Source organism: Gasterosteus aculeatus, chromosome 16 (assembly GCF_964276395.1).
Source record: "Gasterosteus aculeatus chromosome 16, fGasAcu3.hap1.1, whole genome shotgun sequence".
In the NCBI taxonomy this organism is placed as follows: Eukaryota; Metazoa; Chordata; class Actinopteri; order Perciformes; family Gasterosteidae; genus Gasterosteus; species Gasterosteus aculeatus.
Window position 1 is genome coordinate 11,379,640 of NC_135704.1, and position 15,562 is coordinate 11,395,201.

Sequence of the window (15,562 nt, forward strand, 5' to 3'; positions counted from 1 at the left end):
TTCTAACGTGGAAAAAAGGACATTTTGTACTTTACTAATCCCTACAGCATCAAAGTCACCATATACTCTTACTTATGATATGACCTTGTTAATCCCCAGGCACTTAAAGCAATTTTATCTTGATTTGAAAAAATAATGAGATGTATGGAAACAAAAGAAAAAGTCAAACCGTGACCCGTGAATATAATTAGTGTGTGAATGTTTTCGAAATGATGTTCCTGCAAAAAAATGTAACCTACCTAAATATTTACGTTTACTGAGATCTAGAAGTTACTGTCAGATGTTACTACCGAGAAAATAAGAGAGAAAATAAGGCTTCCCATATTTTCTATTACTTAAAAGCTTTCCAACATATTTTGCGCCTGCCCTTGGAAACACTGGCAGGATGTTTGTTTTCCCAAAGTGGGATCCACAGTGATTCTGCATGCATGTTTGAGGTTACACAACCTGGACTACATGTAGTTAGCATCCTATAACAATTCAATAAGTTTACGCCGATATCTTTTTAATGGTAATACAATATTGATTTTTAAAGGTGGTCATATTTAAAATGTGGTGTTTAGATGTGTTACTTGCCTGATAAAGAAATTCTGAAGGTATACCAGTAAACGGCTGCAAGCTATTTAGTTTAATGAAAAATAATTACTATCTAGTAAATATGTACCTAGAGCATCCAAAGCAAATGCCCCCAGCAATGATGTAATGTTGTATGTTTCATATATGTTGTTGGAATCGTGGGAAAGTGTAGAAGATAACACCTTCACACACTTTTCGATTAATAAAAAACTCAGCACTTTTTATAAATACAAAATGTGCAATAATGGCTACTAGGTGTAGTTACTGTACAGTATTACATTTGAATACATTTCCTTTCTGCAAACTATTCCATCAGTTTCTGATGCTGTTTTTTTTCTGAAGTCTGAACTTGAAATCCCCTGGTAGTTTTACGTTGACAACGCTGGTGAAACATTTTGGGTGTACAGGTAACATACAGAGGTATCCGACACGGACGGTTTTTCCTTCTTGAAATCATCTTCTCCAATCTGCCACAAAGTTCCTTCCCTCACACAGAGTGCAAGTTGTCCGACTCAGGGTGCAGAGGTCAACATTTTTTTCATTCAAAAGCCTCAAATTGGCAAAGTGAGGAAATCACTTGTATTTATAGCCGCGTATATTAGTGTTGCAGCTGCAGGAGAGATGTCCCTCTCTCCTTTAGCACATACTCAGCTCGATGGCCCCCTGCACTAGCGTGATCACGTCTAAATGTCCTCAGGTCAGCGCCATCAGCTATCCACTTCCTATGTTTATAACAGATTCTGGGTTGTGCACCGTATTATAGCTCTATAAACGCAGTGCGCTCCTGTTGTGTGATCTCCATCATTCAGATAATTCCTTTTTCACATTTTCGCAAAGTGACAAAAGTGGCGTGTAGTTGGTCCTCTTTGAAAAATATAATGACGGTATGACACACCGTTCCTGTAACAGGCCATTGCCGCAGGATGAAGTCATTAGAATGAGAGGAGGGATTCCCCGGAAATATTTCATCTCTTCATATATTGGAGTAGTATCTTAAATGGTGTCAATTCTCGTTTGCTTTAGCTGTTCTGCTAAAGTACTGCATCCATGTATTAAAGTGTATTCATACTTTAAGACTCAACATCAATTGTGACCTAAACGTCAAGTTTGTTCTTGATACATTACAGTCACAATTATGTAATCCCTAATGAATTGTCACCTCAAATGTAAATCCTTGAACCAATGACAGGGGAGTTGGAATATTTTATAATTTCTTTATTTAAAAGTTGATATTTTGAAATACTCATGGAGGCTTTGACTGGCCGTATTGGCGGATCTCTTTAGTGCGTCTTAACCCCTGTCCGGGAGCAAGTGGAGCTAATGGGGAGCAGAGACGGAGGACTGCATGTCCGATAGCCACACGTCCTCCAGTCAAGGCAATCATGGGAAACAGTGAACGTCACTCTTTCAATTTCATCCTTCCCACCGTGCGAGCCACCCTCCATAACGTCATTATCTCCAGCAGATCTGCAGGGTCCTCTGACAGGGCCATGTTACCCAGGCACCGGGGAAATGCAAATTGATTTCGTATCAGCCATGGCATTTTTAAGGCCTCCACATGTTACATAGATTGTCATTTCAGGCTCCGATATGAAAATCAGAGGGAAATGTCAAACTGCGGAGGGACCGTATTATACGCAGCGTGTTGTTTACCCGGATCACAGGCTCATGAAACACAATACTACTTAATGCCACGTTGTCCGTAGGCTATTTAAGAGATCTCTGATATGCTTATGATCTGTTTGAATAGAGGTCATTTTCTCTAAGCAATATAACACAACTTACACACTTTAACATTCCTAACTCACGGATTCCGTTTCTGTTTTTACTTGTGTTCACACTCTTGTTTCACATGCCCACACATTTTTCCTGGCAACTAGGCTGGTAAACAGGTGAATGTATTCTAACAAGCTAGCCCTATGATGAAGGGTGATAAAATGTGATAATATATAGTTGTCCTCACGTGGCCCACAAATGTGTTTTTGCAGTTGAGGTAAGTCATGTATAGCCTGCTAATAATTATGCATTGCTGATTTATTTGAATCTAGCTTTCACATGCATAACCTATTTAAAGTATGTATTGCAAAATGAAAAGAAAAAGCCAGAGAAAAAGAGGGAGGGGGAAAAAAAGAGTGGAAAGCAGATGGTTAGAAACGGAGGGTCAAAACATTTTCAGAAGTTTGTCAAAATCTGATGATATAACCAATCTGTAAGCTGCTATTGAACCCAAGCTTGAGGTACAGAGAAACATATTGAAATTCGTCCCTCCAAAAAAACACTGCATCTGCCAGCACACTGCCAGGAATGATTGCCCCGAGTCTTTTTCCTTGACTTGCCTCTTTCTTTCTGTCCCCCCCACCCCCCCACTTGTAATACGCATGGCTGCATGCCAGATGTGAAGAGAGGCATATCACAAAACTGTCAGAGCCTTATCTTAATACAAATAGAGTTGTCTGTCATCCAGCATTGAGTCATCAATTTTAGCCGGTGATGAGGCCAGTTTGCCGCACCTAATCATCAGTCTCGTCGGGAAGTCTCTGAGGCCGATCAGATAGCACTTGTAAATACTCGTAGCAACAACCGTGGCGACTCAAGCTCCCCAGGAACATCGAGTGGGCCCCATTATTGCTCACTCTTAGCTATGTCCAAAATGTCTTTTGTACATAAAGGACAGCCTGGAATAAAGCATGCAGTACACCCACATGTCTATTGATTAAAGCCTTTCCCATGCCTGCATCTGGTGATTTGTCCACAGTATAAAGAGCAGCTTTATATTTTTTCCTGTCAAAATGTTAGGTCATTTTATCAAGGCCAGCCTGTTCCACACAACAGCACAGCAAGTCTTCTGTTGAAAAACAACAAGTGGCAGTGAATGAATTATTGTATTTTCTGATAAAGGAACCTGCTGTCCTCCCAGTAGATATCATAGTTTACTACTGTGAGTAAATACCATTTTTTAGCCATTTGCACAAATCAATTTGTTTTACATAAAGTGAATTCATTGAAATGAGTGGGATTATGTTGTTTGGGGCAATACTTTACTTTAACTCCCCCCATTTTGCATTCAGAAGCAGGATATTACCATCTTGTGAATTGTTACTATACCGTAAAATATACCTGTAAGTTGATGTTTGCTTTTGCTGTTTTGAAGTGCATGTTTAGTTGTGTATTTGTGTGTAACCCCTCCTGTGGGAACCCATTGGAAGCTGCCGTATGAACAAATGGTAACTGACAAAATAAATACAGATGTGTCCACATAGGAAAGGATTGTAGTTGTAGAAACACACTGAACACACACTGAACAAATAAACAGTTTTTTCTTCCTTCAAACACTTGTTGTTTCACACTGCATACTTTATTGTGTGTTATAATTACCTTGAAGTGTGTACGTATTATCACTTTCTTAATCTTACTGATGACAAGGGCTGCGTTGCTCCTCTAAAAACACCGTCTTGCATTTTGCTGCATCCTTTACAATCATTCTGATGAGAACTTGAAAGACCTCTGCTAATGTGGGAGTGTGAGAAGGCCTGTAGCCTATAGACCCTGCTTTCATTCATCTCACTAACATCAGGGAGCTCAAGCTTGGCGTCACTCAAAGCTTTTTTCCTTTGAAATTCCCCAGGCACACCCACAAATTAAGCTCACTTCTGTTGGACCGAAGATGAGACCGGGGCCCTGAAGTAAGGCAGCTTTCGCTCCCTTTTCTCACAAGAGTTTGCAATCTATCCCTTAGAACTCCACAGACCTATAAATCTCTTCAAAATCTCTCTAGTTATTGTCAGTCTGATGGTTGTGAATGTGACGACTGCAAAGGCAAGAATACATTTTTATTTTTTCAAGCATGTACAGCATCTACTGTAAAGATTTCTCAGAGCCAGCTGCCGAAAAGAAAAGGAATGAAGGTAGTATTTTTACGCAGGTCCACTTGGTTGTGTATGGTATTGGAAATTTGACACTACCATCCATACATGTAAATATCGTGCTCCCTCATTTGTAATGATAATATATTGATGCTTGGTATCCAAGGAAAAAAAACACCTTTTATATAAACTGTTGAATTTATTGATTGAGGGTTCATACAGTTGCAGATACATATTCATTAAAAAGTTTATATAAAAATGTTGCATGGATTTTTTTTTTTTCCGTGGATGCATCCATATTGCATTTATATATTTTTAAAGGACCCACTGCGTTACAGGGTTACTTCCTCAGACAGCAGGGAATGTGTATTCACAAGTTAAACCCATCCCAACTTGGAAGACATCTCATGACAGGCAATCACTCCTACAATGGGATTCTTCTCCACCAGAAAGATTCACAAGGAAAGATTATCTCAATCTATTTTGAGCACATTCAAAGGCAAGGGACCATGCACTCCCCTTTCCGAGTTCATTATCATTCCCAGGTTATCCTGGGCCCAGTGAATCTGGAACGCAAATGAATTAGTGAGAATTAAGAAGTCTCTGTGGTCTGAAACCTCTCCAAATCTCCTCCAAGATGAAAGGTGCATAGCCATGGCTTATGCACTGTCGTTCTCTTCGCCTGAGCCCCCACAGTAGTCCTATATCTACAGACGCGCTTCACGACCCCCCCTCCCCTCCTCCCCCTCTTGCCCCCTCTCACACACACACACACACACACACACACACAGTACCCGCTTCACAAAAATGGAAATGGTGCGGCCAGTTAATGTTGCCTAACGTCTCCTGACCGCTAGGTTTTGTCGTATGGGAGAAGTCGAGCGGGGCTGCCGGACTGACGCAGCCATCGCTGGCGATTAATTAAGGCGCCGTGGCGCTGGCACTTCGACATGGTTGATCCCTCTGCAGGCCGGGCTTCCTCTCATCTCGGCCTCTCTGTAGCCTTCAAAGGGCTCTCCACTGCCTGCAAGACTGAACCTAGGCCTAGGCCAGGTAAGAAAGACGCCATGGCTCCAGTGTCACTACTACTTCACACATTTCAATGTGACTTTGGTTCTGGATTGTGTCAGCATTACTCGTCCATTTTCCAGCTCTTATAGTCAGTTATAACAAAGATGAGAATAGATGATGAATATGTGAGGACGTAATAGGTAATAATGATCATTTTGACAGAGTTTTAGATGTGTCTTTAGGTGTGAAAAGATTAAGGTGTGGTTGCCCGACACCACACTCCTAACCAAGCCTCACGACCATTTCTAGATGAAATATAGTAATGGTCCGTCTGTGCTCAGTATTTTTCCCTCCTTCCCTACCCGTCAAGCCAGGCCTTTGTAACAGACTGCAGAGGCTGCCTCTCCCCCTCAGCTCATTCAGCATCACACCCTGCCCTTGTGCTGGACATCAAATGACCAGCTCACCCCCTGAGGAGCTCTCAAGTTTCTTCATTTCAGCAGCCGCCTGGCTCTCCCCTGGTCAGCAGCCGGCCACGCGGGGAGAGGGGACATCTGCCTGTCTGAGGATAAGGGACAGGCTGGCTCACTATCCGTCTGTCAGCCCCTCCGACTGGACCCCTCAAGTCACTGCTCCACTCCCTCCTTGTTATTCTGTGGAGAGAGCGCAGGGATCTGATATGAGGCATTGTTTGTGCCATGCTGGTCAGGCGGACAGAGCGGACTGAGGCTAATGCACATGGCATGATCTGCGACAGGAAATAACGCTGTTTGGCACAAGCTTCTGAAAACTAAAAAAAATCACTTGTTAGAACATTGTAACTGGAACATTAACATACATTTAATCAGTGGGACAGTAGGCTTTAAATCATGCACAAATTTAAGTCAACAGTGCTAGAAACCGTTGATGCATGCAAGAGATTGTCTCTTCTACGCTGATGTAAACGTGTTGCTTTAATGATTATTCTGTAATGATTATCTCTACCTAATTACACGTGGTTTGCCATCAAAGAAAGGCAGAGCGATCGATAGAGACATATTTACATAAAAATCTATTTCACCCTAACTGAAGGATAAGGACTGAGCTCCCTGGAGAAAGATGCCCTTCGGCTTTCTCGCCTGTCTAACCGGCCAAGTACGTTGTTTGCCTCCTAAACTTAATATTTGTTCTCTTCCTCCAATGATTATTAAATGGGGTTAGAGTGCGATAACATGTGGCTAAAGGAAGTGAAGAGTCTCACTAAATCAGTATACAAATGTTAATTACCCATCAAACTGGCGACCTGCTGCTTGAGTTTCAGTTTAATTGGATTAAATGGAAACTATTTTTAAAACAACCATATACAGTTTTTACGAGTTGTCTATACGTGTACTTCAAATTGTTATATACTCAAGTTTCATCATACTAGTACTTGTTTTTGATTGGCTATTGCCAATGTAAAACCGAACACCGGTGTAGAATGTGGCTCCCCGGTGCACGGAGAGAAGCATTGCGCTGTAAATGATCTTGTGCGGCTGACTGCTGGCCAGCGGCCACATCTATACGAGCAGAGGAGGACCACTCCGAAGAGCTCACACCTCCTGGACCAAGCCGGAGGTGAAGGAGAGAGTATCGCACTCTGCAAGGGTAATTACTGCTGGCTGAAATTACTCAACATTTGTTTATTAGCTCCCCAGAGCACACTGTAAATAGATTGTCTGTTATAGTCCGATCACATTAAAACCTCGTGCTGCGCAACACCCCCTCCCCCTTCACCCCCCCCCCAATTCCCCCTCACCCCCCTCTCCCCCCACCCCCTGCGTTTGCTGTGAGCCAGCCTGCTGCTCACTTATTGAACAGCTAGAACCAAGGAGCCATGTTAAATGTGATTGTTTTCCATTAGCTACATCCTGTCTAATACCTCACTTGTGCAGTGCAATTACTGAATTCTGCCATGCAACCTTCATTAGCTGAATGTAGAGTCCTGCAGCTCCAATGGTCCCCTTACCATTTTTCATTTGTGTTTTTTGTATTTATGAGTGGGGTGTGAGTTTTAATTTAATATTGATTCCTACGTAGACACCCCGTGCCTGCGCTTTGTGTAGAACACGGTCACCATGTTTTAAGTGTATTGAGTGATCGAACAAAACAAAAAAGAAAAAAAATCTCTCCATGTATTCATCGTGCCGGTTGGTTCCTGTCAAAGATGACATTCTGAAACATTTGACCCACTAAGAATGAATTCTTGGCCAGAATACATGTGACAGTGGAAAGCAATTCAATTCAAGGAGATAAAAAGCAGAGGTATGCAATAGTCCTGTCAAAAGGGAAAAAAGACAGAGAGGGGGATGGAAAATGTGAATGAAATTTGTATTCACGAATGTCTGCACAGAAATCCTTTCACAGAGTTTGAAACAGGATACCAAATAACTCATCGCCAGACAACACTTGAACACTTAGGCGATAATAACCCAAACTGCTGTTTTGCTGGCAGAGACATTTGTAACAAAGATATTTAGGTGTAAAAATCTAAGCTAGAACTAAAACAGCATGCTTTGTGTGGCTGTGACAGGTGGAGCACGGCTCTCTGGGAGCCCGGGTAATAAAACGCTATCTCTCAGTGGCATCTTCCCTTTTCCTCTAATGTTACTCTAATAAAAGTAACTGCTGGGGTGACTACGCACAAATAAGGGCCAAAAGCTGCAGGACATCTACCCCAGCCCCCTGGAGTCCCATTGCACACACCTAATGGCCACTCCGAGCTTCATTAGGATATTAATTCTCTGCGTTTCTGAAGTGATTCCATCCTTAATGTGACAGCATCTGGCTGCAAGCGGGGAAACTTGTTGTTATTGTTGTTCCCTTCCATTCCACCCATTTTATCCTCCGACCCCCTTCCTTCCCTCAGAATATTTCTATTCTCACAGCGCCACTGTCTCAGTTTTTAAGAGGAATCTGATAATACTGGGTGTCCTTTGAGATGGATGCCGGCGCTCTGAGCACTGCCAAAAGCTTTGCTCAATCTAACCAGGGGAGCAGATGGTCAGGTCCACCACAGGTCGAGGTAACAAGCAGCAACGCAAAACATTAGACGTCATTTTGCAATTTTAAATTCACGTCGCCTCTTCCCACCTGCAGGATGTCGGGGTCCAGGATTCACAGCCAGCAGCATGTGGAGCGCATGTGGCAATAAAGGATTTGTTTCTGAAAGACACATGGAAAAAAACATCATCAGGTAAAGTGAGGGAGGCAGAGTGTAAGCACAGACTTTTGTTTGTTACAACAACATTAACAGCTGCTTCAAAGTATATGAGGAGTTACTGACCTTTAGTTATTGACCAATACATTGACACTTTATTTTTATTTTAATTATCCTTGAATCTGCCTACAACTACACAAGCATGAATAATGCTGTGTAATAAACAATTTATCAATTACAAAACTGCTTTGTAGTTTCACATTCTTGTATATAAATTATATGTCCATTTTATTTAATGCATATCTGAAAAAAATGATTATATATATTGACTATTAGTCAATATGTACTAAACATTAATAATTGTACTCTGATGTGATATTGTGTTTTAAACAACCATGCGTTTTGGACTGTTTATAACGAAGAGCAAGCAATTTGCAGATATTAATCATTGGTTGCTTGAACTTAAACAGATTTTTCACTATTTTTGGTTTTATTCAGGGGACTAAATGGTGGATTTTTTAAATAATTGACATATTAGTCATTAATTGCAGCCCTGATAATAGTGTACAAATCATATTCATCTGTTCACTCATACACATCACATTTATTTTACAAAAATGTCATTCCATCACTGCTCTCACACCAATTAAACCTGAAACCTAAAAGCTCTAAACCAGTGTGATCCTATCACTTCTCTGCTCACATCCTATATCTTGAAATAACTGGGCAGTTTCTTGGAGAATATCAGAGAATAAGAGAAAGAATTAGGAATATTTAAAATGCAAAGAACTCTTCTCTTGTTTCAAAGACCAGTGATATCAGAAGGTTCAGGGGTTGTTGGGAGAGAGCCACTCATCTTTGTCGGTGAAGAATTCCATTCATCCCAACAAGTCTCCTCAAGATACAACTGAAGTGTGAGATTCTGACATTTCTGAAGTGAAATGATAATTGCCTTTAAAGACCTTAGAGGGAAAAAGGGAGAGGAGATGAAAGATAAAAGGTTGCAACTAAAGAGAACATTAGGGCGGTGAGACGGATGGCACACCACACAGACTAACCACATAAATAGTCATGAATTGAGAACTTTCTCCTTTGTATCCAAGTTAAGAAAGAAATATTCAGCGAGAGGCCAGCAGGCCAGACTAAATAATCCTTGACTGAGCCTCCTATTCTGAATCGCATATTAGCTGCCCGGATTTTAATGTAAATATGCCATTACGTTGTCATTACAGTGATCAGACGGCGTGGCTTACAGGTCAGCGTAGCCACTGTTAATTTAGCAGGCAAAAGCTTTTTTTCTGTCTTTTGAAATGTTAATAACTTTCTATTAGTTAATGTAGCGTGACTAAAATTTAAATTAGACATAATTTATTTTAATATCTGTGACTAGCTTGTCTGACCATTTAGCAATAGTCTCCTGCTGAATACAACTCTAAATTGTGCTAATTTGCATTTGATGGTTGAGGCACGGCTTGTCTTACTGTTTGCCGTTGTGAAGTCAAGGAGGATTCTTTTTTCGCTCCTTGAGGTGCAAGCATCCAGAATTGAAAAATGCCATCCGTCACATTCGATGCATGTGCTTTAAGCGGGGAAGGACTGCCTGTAATTCCTACTGAGAAATGGGACATCATGAAAATTTGTTTAATATTTCGAAGCCACCGACACTCAATTGTAGCAGAACTACAGGAATAACCTGTTGCTGATGGACACCAACCGCCCTCATGTGTTGACTGTACCAGATATCCTTCAACATCCCATATACTATATATATATATATATATATATATATATATATATATATATACATACATATACATTTTCCAAATGTTTTCCTTTACATGTTGTGACACAGCTACTTGTCACTCACAAAACATGTAGAAAAGAAAACAAATCCAGCACCACTCCTTCATCTTGTAGTAGAAAATTCCCACCAGCATGACAGCATACTGACATATGATCATATATTAAATTAATTTACTATCAAGTTACTATTTATTATCAAGTAATGTAAATCGTTTTTTCTCAGGCAAATCATTTCCAAGTACATACAAAACCCTAATCCTTTACCTGAAATTTGCACCGCCATGATTTTATTTTGTACCACCCTGTTTACCAATGTTGTTTTTCAATTAAATATAACATTTGCAGAAAGCAAGCTAATCCTAACTAACACTGGAAAACTTACACTAACACTGGAAAACTAACACTAACACTGGAAAACTAACACTTTTCCATGTTGATAAGAGCATTATGAAAAATTATTATTTATAAAAAAATATTTAAAAAATAAATAAGGGGAGATTTAGAATAGATAAACATTTGCGATTAATCGTGATTAATTGTGGTTGTGATTCATTTTTAGTTAACTATGACATACATGTGATTAATCGTGATTAAATATTTAAATCGTTTCACAGCAATATAACATTACATTACATTACAGGTCATTTAGCAGACACTTTTATCCAAAGCGACTTACATTACACTTTAAAACCCATGGCTTTTTTCACATTTTTGCCCGGGGAGCAATTAGGGGTTAGGTGTCTTGCTCAGGGACACTTCGACATGGAACAATAATAACAATAATAATGATATTGAAAATCAGATGAAATTCTTCGTCACATATTGTATGGTTAATCCCTGGACGCATGCAAGGTCATGAGGATTTCTCTCACTCCCTTGTGCCCTGCAAAGCCCTCTCTTGCCTTCACACTTTTGATACAGCATGTAGCCGCTAGCTAACCTGGCTTGGATAGTCCCAGGGTGGCGTCTCAGGTGGGAAGTAGCCAATGGTACACCGGCAGTCATCGTCTTCATCTTTTTAGATTCTTCACCAGTCTACTGCTGACTCTGACGAAGAAATGGGAGGAGAAGTACAATCCCATTGCTGTTTGATGTTGCACATGATTAAATATGAGAGGTACGAGCAGAGCAGTAGGGCGCAAATGAAATCCTTACACTCCAGGGATTAATGGTGAACAGCGGCAATACGCATACCTGCGTGGTGGGCAGGTGGTCATAAGAACGTATGCTCCAATTTTTAGAGATTATATATATACATATACACATATTTCCAATAGTAGTATATAATAGTAATATATATATATATATATATATATATATATATATATATATATATATGTATTACTATTGGAAATCTCATCCGAGGTTTAAAATATTTTTTTTATTCTTAAAATGTTTTCAGGGGTTGATGATGCCAAACTCAGGGACACTGGCAAAAGTGGCTGAGGAGAACAGGAGAAGCCCAGCTGATTGGAAACATCTGGGTGATTGTAGGGTGCACTCCCACATCATCCAGCGCTGGCTGAGATTTGACAGTGCCCTCTGAAGTGACAGCTTTGACCTCGGTCAGCGTGCATGCGTGCAGCTGCCAGAGACCGGTCTGGCTGAAAAAGAGGACAGAGCCAGCCGCTCCAGGCACTAGAGGGTACCGCAGCTTTCTGACGGGAGCTCTGTTGACAACAAACGTTTCAGTCAGGGATAAAATACAACCAGCTCGTCATTGTGTTTGGTCCCAAAAATATGACCAACAGCAACAGCTTATCAGAATATTTGGGGCACGTTGGGAGATGTGTGCTAGACATATGTGTGTGTGTGTGTGTGTGTGTGTGTGTGTGTGTGTGTGTGTGTGTTGTTTGCTCAAAAAGATGAATTCCCTGTGTTGTGATTTTTATCATTTTCATCACTTTTTTGTTGTGTTTCGATGTTCAATGTACAGTAGCTCTACAACAGTTCAGTACAATATATTGATTTTGTTCTAAAAAGTTTTTGCAAAATTATACTCCCATGCACTTACCAAAATGCAGCTGTTTTAAATCCAATGATCTTCAGCAGATGTTAATTGTTATTCCAAACTGATGGAAACATGTAGAATGCACACAATACCTTTCAGATGTTCCCTGCATGTTACTCAATGACAAACTGGGAATTCTACGCCTGTTTGTTTCTTTGTGGAGCAGGTTATACATTTTATTTTTTCCTTTATCTTTTAGCAAAGCATATTGATGCTCGTCATTAGATATTGCAGCTCAGCATCACCAAATAATGGCATTAATATTAATGCATATGGAAATTAACTTTTTTTAAGAGGAGCGCTTATTCATATTTGATTCATTAATGTAATGAATGCAAGGAATGCATAGATAATATGTTCTTGTGTCCTTGATATGCAATGGGAAGTATTAAACTGACTTAAATTCAAGATAGGTATGCCTAAACTGCAGCAATCTACGCTAGAATATAGAGGCCATAAACTCTCCGTAAAAGGACTGCAGAAAACCTACAATATTACAGATTAAACAAAACAGTGAAATGGAGTTAATTTGCATCACCCTGTTCTTTTCAGAGGAGCTAAACTGCTTACCATTATTCAAAGATATCTTTTAAATAAGGCCCAAATATGCGGGTGAAACCAATTTAACGAGTGGCCACCAAAGACGTTTGTCGAATGATCTATATTGAGATTTTCGCTGTGTAAGCCTCTTATCATAGCTGCTATAAAACACACATCATTCTGTTTCAGGACTGAATTTCAGAGATATGAAAATACAATAAATGTGACATTTTAAAGCTCAGCTTACTTATTAATTGCAAAACCATCTCAAATTGAACTTGGGGACTTAATAAGTGCAAATTTGCGTTGAGGAATGAGATTCACTCATGAAAAGTAAAAGAATCCTGGCTGATTGTGTTTCACAAGAGATGAAGCAAAGGTCCAGTATTGCAGGTCATTTTATTCAACAGCTAATCAAGTTGTGTTACAGGTGCTTTCTTTATTTAAGTGACTTATTTTTAGTTTATCGGGAAGTCAAAATAAAATGACTTTGTGTCGGGTGTTGCCTTGCAACGTTTTTCGTCCATGTGCTCAAAAGGCCTTTTGCGGAACGTCACAAAGGGTTGGAAGATAATCACATTTGCATGTAGCAGGGGACAATAAGGACAACATCACTCACACATGAGAGTTTAATCATCTCAAAGAAGAACAAATGAATGGATCCTCTTTAACCGTCTGCTAATAACCAGCATGGAGCAAAGGAATCGCTGAACACCTTGTTCAGCAGCAGCGTGATGCATCATGTGTAGGTGTGCGTCAACAGTATTGTGTCTTTAGCAAGCTTCCACTGCGAACCCTAACAGCCAACATCCAACCACGCAGACACATCCTGACACTCACAGACGCCGCAGCCCTCAACCTGTCAGCAGATGGTGCGGCTACTTATTTGCTTTAATTACCTGTTTGACATCAGCGGTTGCTCTTGTGTCGAGTGAAACAAAAATAGTCTTTTCTATTAGCCAGCCATTACAACAAGTCCAATGTTACTGGGCAAATAAACTCACTAATGAGCTGCAAAAACGTCAGCCTAAGTTCACAAAAGGTATCGTGAATGATGTGATTTCGAAAGGGTATTAATGCTAAAAGTGATATTGAATTTAATGGAAAGGACACTTGAAAACATTATCAGCAAACTTTGTTCTATGTTATCCACTTTGTGTCTTTACACCCACTATGTGGCTTATTAGGCTCTCTTTCCAGTTCCGTAAACACTGCACACTCCACACACAGCACGGTAAAGATGGATGAGCAACACCACCCAGTTACTACAGCCACATTTATTTAGAAACAGTGGGGAGAGTTTTTGGAGGTGAGGAATAATTCCAGCCAGCGGTTGGTGCCCAGTTTGAGAAAGAGGAGGGGGACCACCATGGGGCACCTGACAGTGATGAAGAGCATGGGCACATGCTGGCAGATTCATCTTGAGCCACAGCGAGCGAGAGAGGATTAGCAGGAGAGGCGGTGTGAGAGAGAGAGGGCGCTCAGTAGGGAGGGCAGACAATGGCAGAACAATGGTTTAACAATAAAAACAGCACAGAGTGTTGTCTTTGAGGTTTATTCCGCAGCAGCGAGGCGCTGCAACTCTCTTTTCAACCTGCTGAAAAGAGTGAAGCAGAAAAGGGGAAAAGACAAGGCGAGCATGTTGTGATTTCTTTTTTTGATTTAGAAATTGACACGGAGCTTTCAAAACATTACCTGCTACATGGCTGCTGTTGGTCAATTACCTGTCACTCACCCCCCCCCCCCCCCCCCCCCCCCCCCCACCCCCCTGTGGGGTACTGTGATAGGGTTGGTGCTGATCACATTCCCCAGCTCTCTGCGGTCCAGCCGGCTGTCAGACAGGAGCTGAGCGGTGCGCTGGGATGTAAACCAGTGCATGTCTTTGACGACTGAGAGACGCACACTTCTCGTTTGTATTTATGTATTCAAGCTGCCCTCTGCTGTTCGCGTTCCCAATGACAGGAGATGAAACAAAAGAAAAGCACCAAAGTTTACCCCCATGTGTAAATGTGAAATGTAATGTTGAATGCATTTGTGTCCTTCTGTTTTAAATGTCCTGGTTGGTTCATATTCTCAGTGTTTTTCATATTCACCTTAAACCCCTTTTGCTATGTGACAAAAGGGGTGGAGTTGGATCTATTATTAGTAATACTAGTACCTAATCAGCTAGATGCAGCTATGGATAAAGCTTTTAGTATTGAATGTAATTTCTTTCATGCTGATGCGTGCTTCACATTTGACAAGAGTTTAGGGGAAGCTGGTCAACCCAGGCTTTAGAGTCAATCCAGCCACGACGCTGAAATGTTTTAATTCTAATTCTTTGTTTTTTTTTCTCCAATTCACATCTTGTGTCATTTTCTGGCAATTAATGTTGGTTCCACACTAAAAAGAAAACCATTTAACAAACTCATATGGTTGTACCGGGTTCACAAATTATTCCCTCATTTCTTTCTTACCAATTATTTTTGACCTCACTAAACGAAACGATGCAATTCTTTCCCTACCTGACAATTAAATTATTGCTGTTATTTTTAGAAATGTGCGGGCTGAATGGTAATACGTTTCTGAAATGCAAGTGGC

At 40.6% G+C, this 15,562-nt stretch overlaps 1 long non-coding RNA gene across 1 annotated transcript; it reads left to right on the forward strand.

Annotated features, from left to right (window-relative positions):
• Window positions 1-5,239: 5,239 nt before the first annotated feature.
• On the forward strand, window positions 5,240-12,965 carry LOC120833518 (uncharacterized). The gene is made up of 3 exons (XR_005714341.2): window positions 5,240-8,493; window positions 8,568-8,664; window positions 11,834-12,965. It is a non-coding gene; the product is annotated as an uncharacterized LOC120833518 (long non-coding RNA).
• The last annotated feature ends 2,597 nt before the right edge of the window (window positions 12,966-15,562 follow it).